Source organism: Paramormyrops kingsleyae, unplaced genomic scaffold (genome assembly GCF_048594095.1).
Source record: "Paramormyrops kingsleyae isolate MSU_618 unplaced genomic scaffold, PKINGS_0.4 ups28, whole genome shotgun sequence".
In the NCBI taxonomy this organism is placed as follows: Eukaryota; Metazoa; Chordata; class Actinopteri; order Osteoglossiformes; family Mormyridae; genus Paramormyrops; species Paramormyrops kingsleyae.
In genome coordinates, this window is record NW_027325966.1 from 504,568 (window position 1) to 508,470 (window position 3,903).

A 3,903-nucleotide genomic window follows, 5' to 3' on the forward strand; every position below is an offset into this window, starting at 1 on the left:
AGAGGACAGCCCAGTGATACAGGCTTCTGAACACATAAACTAAATAAACAGTAGTAGAGTGAACCAAGACAGCATATGTGACATGTTTGTATTCACATCTTTGTGGGGACCCTCCATTCAACAGGAGGATTATGAACCAAGGCGGTGTCTTGGACTGTGACAGCACAGTAACAACTCAATGACACAGAATTCTGAACAGACAAACTTTATAAAAAGTAGGATATTCAACTAAGAGAATGAATCACTGTCTGAGACACTAACATCACAATGACATCACAGGCTTCAGATCACACATTAAATAAACATGGATATTCAAGAGAATGAATCACTGTCGGTGACAGCGACAGCACAGTAACATTAGAGGCTTCTGAACACAAGAACCAAATACAGCCTGGAACCTGCACAGTGGGGTGATTTGGGTTTCACTCCAGAAGGCAGATGCGTGCAGGGATGCTAATTCAAATGTTAGCCTGCTTGTCCTCAGCTCAGTGTCGTGCAGCAGGGCTCTGTGAAGGGACCTTATTCTCCAGAGTGGTTTTAAAGGGGACCGTGCTTCAGAAACTGTTCCCACCTGTCATTAAGGGACTGCAATCCTTACAGTCTCAAGCCAGATGCCTGGCAGTTTGTTGGAATTTTTATATTATTTTAATATCAGTTTGTACCTGGGAAGTAATTTGTAAGAAATTTAAAACCAAATAATCAGAATGTCAAACAAATAAAGAAAAGTAGCTAACAAGCTGTTGCTGCTGTTAAACACTCTAGAGATAGACTTATAGATACAGGCTGGGAGATACACTTAGACCGACAGACACAGGTTGAGAGATGTACTTGATTGATGGATTCTGGCTGGGAGATACACTTAGACCGACAGACACAGGTTGAGAGATGCACTTGATTGATGGATTCTGGCTGGGAGATACACTTAGACTGACAGACACAGGTTGAGAGATGCACTTGATTGATGGATTCTGGCTGGGAGATACACTTAGACTGACAGACACAGGTTGAGAGATGCACTTGATTGATGGATTCTGGCTGGGAGATACACTTAGACTGACAGACACAGGTTGAGAGATGCACTTGATTGATGGACTCTGGCTGGGAGATACACTTAGAGTGACAGACACAGGTTGAGAGATGCACTTGATTGATGGATTCTGGCTGGGAGATACACTTAGAGTGACAGACACAGGTTGAGAGATGCACTTAAATTAACAGTGACACAGAGATATTGAGGGGATCCACTCTTCAAACAGGATCTCTGTGCTCCAGTTGGGATCTATGGCCTTCAAGCACTCCGCTCTTACTGCAGCTCAGCCAGGCTGGGCTGGGCCCGACGAGGGTGGCGGGGGCCACTCGCACTCGGCCTTCTGTATGAGGGAGATCTGAGTGATGTGGGGCCTCTGACAGCCGTTCTCTGTGTCCTGCTGTCCTGCCCGCCGGCAGCGTGTGTGACGGTAAAAGACCTGTTACAGCTAGTATGCATGGAGTGGGTCCTTGCTGAACCACAGGCAGGCCAGGCCTCGTTCCACATCAGTGTTGTGTGCAGACCTCCCTGTGAGCAAAAACAAATGGCTAATTTAACATGCGCTCTGACAGGCTCCTGAGGGCCAGTGGGCCCAGGGTTTGCTTGTCCTCCTCACAAGCTGGAACAGCCGGGAGCCCGATCTGGATGGGCCCACTGCCAGGCCTACAAGAGCCGGCACGCTCAGCCACAGGTGTGCGCCGTGGCACTAGCTACCTAACGGACCCAAACCTTCATCTATCAGCACCAAACTGAGGGCATCGGTGACCCAAAACACATCAGAACCATATATTCTGGGGAAGTCGGTATGCGAGGAAACGTACTGGACCAGTGAACACTCATCATCTCATCAGAGATCGATCAACCATGCTCTTCATGTGACACTATCATCAGTACATGTGGCAAAAAAATCCCAGGTGCCATTGTGGGTGTGGGCACTGCCCCCTGGTGTTCAGTGAGTGTGGGCTCGACATACCGACAGGCATGTTTGAGAGTCTGCCTAAATGAATTAATTTCCTCCTTTTTCAACAAAATCAACTCAATTAATTTGCTTAAGGAGCAAAACAGTTTTGAAAGGGTTCGATAATTTTACCTGGATAATGAAATATTTACCTGGATAATGAGAGAACAGCCAGGGAGGAACTCTGGTTGTCTACGATACATCTGTCCACATGGACGTAGATCCTAGCCAGATCACAGACTCCCTCTACAGCACTCAGCCAGGGGACCGCTCTTCCAGGGAATGCTGAGAACATGAGACCCAAGAGGCGTGTTTTGGACAGAACAGGAGCAGTCAGTCACTGGGTATAATCAGTGAGATTGATGTGCACACCCACCAGGGATATGCACACAGCACTGTGTGTTCCTGTGGAGGGCTGTCATTTCGGGCTCTGCTATTGTGAGTTCCTGTGTGGAAGAAGAGAAGCCTTCCAAAGCAACACAGCACGGCTCTGTGAGTCACTGAAGGCAGTGTTACCCAAGCACACTGCAGCTCAGCGGCTCCACACGTGTCTCCAGCCCAGAGCATGCTGGGACTGCATGCAGACGACTCATGCATAGAATCAGCCCTCAATTTCTGGCACAGGGGCTCCATTACCATCACGCCTTAGGGTGTTCTGGGAGAGTGAAACACAGGGTCGACAGGGTCAAACAATGCATCGCCAGTGCTGGACCCAACACCATATTCAGTGTTGCTGGCGTGCCACAGGTTTCTGCTGGACCAGCAGTCTCCGCATGAGCAGCTCTCCATCCCAGCAGCATGGTGGGAAAACCGGCTGTGAGTGGCACCTTCACTCTGTACACAAACAAAGGCACAGACACTCACAGTCTATGGCTCACAGCAGATTTTTGGAGCCCTCTGGCATCCATTCCTGGGAAAGACAACATTCCATTTGCTGGGCTGCTTGGCCCGTCAGTGTTTTGATGAGCTCTCAGAGACTCGGCACTGAGGCTCGAAGTCCTGGTGCCTTTGTCTGAAGTTGCAATAGCGGCACCTTCACCAGCATTCACCAATGCTTCCCCGCACTAACCCATGCATCCTGCTTTGGGACAGGTGGGGGGAGTCAGGGCGTGAGCGGTGTTTAGCACTGCTCTTAGTCCATCATCCAACGAGGTCAAGCTTCTTTCATTCACTTGGCAAAGGTGATTTACTGTCTGGCACTTTCTATAAATGTTAAGCTGACAGGCTGGAAGATTGAAACTAGACCCCTTTAGCACCATCCTCCCATTTTTATTTATTATTTTTCAGATTAAAAATGTATTTATTTGTTCTGACAGAAGTTTTATAAAGTTTCAGCTGGCTATTATGTATATGAATTTCCTGATCTAAATGACTGGTTTGAAAAACCTTCAGGGTAGATCTTAAATGTCTCCTATTCCTATTTTAATCCCTGCTAATCAGTATTGTTTGTATCCAAGCCATGCAACAACAGATAGCAAAACTAAGATCTTTCCTCTTCTATAGCAACACAATAACTTATGTACGTCCCTCCTCAGCGTTCGTCCTACCAGCTGGGATTCCACCAATCAGGCCTCAAGTTTAGTGAGACATCATGGAGATCAGTTCTCAACTGAGGGCAACTCTGGTGGTGAAAAGGTAGGACCACATAGTACTCCCTGGGGGGCATCTGGGGTCAAACGGTCAGGAGAAACACGCACAACGGATTCTGCCTGCGGCTGTCAACTTCAGCCTGAGCAGTGCCTATGGGTGTCAACTGGACCAGAGATGGATTAGGTCTGTCCAGAGATGCAGGGGCTCCGTAGCTCAGGCAAAATTGGTTTAGATCTGTCATTGACCTGCTGACAGAGGTGCATACTGGGAAGGCCACATATGAATCCATTCTGAGGGTGTGCTTGTCTTTTATACTTCCTGTTAGTGG

The 3,903-nt window shown here is 48.0% G+C and overlaps 1 long non-coding RNA gene across 1 annotated transcript; it reads right to left on the reverse strand.

Annotated features, from left to right (window-relative positions):
- Positions 1–367: 367 nt before the first annotated feature.
- On the reverse strand, positions 368–2,486 carry LOC140583984 (uncharacterized). Its single transcript, XR_011986043.1, has 3 exons — positions 2,362–2,486; positions 2,138–2,270; positions 368–1,555 (listed from the first exon to the last, which is right to left on the reverse strand). It is a non-coding gene; the product is annotated as an uncharacterized lncRNA (long non-coding RNA).
- Positions 2,487–3,903: the final 1,417 nt, after the last annotated feature.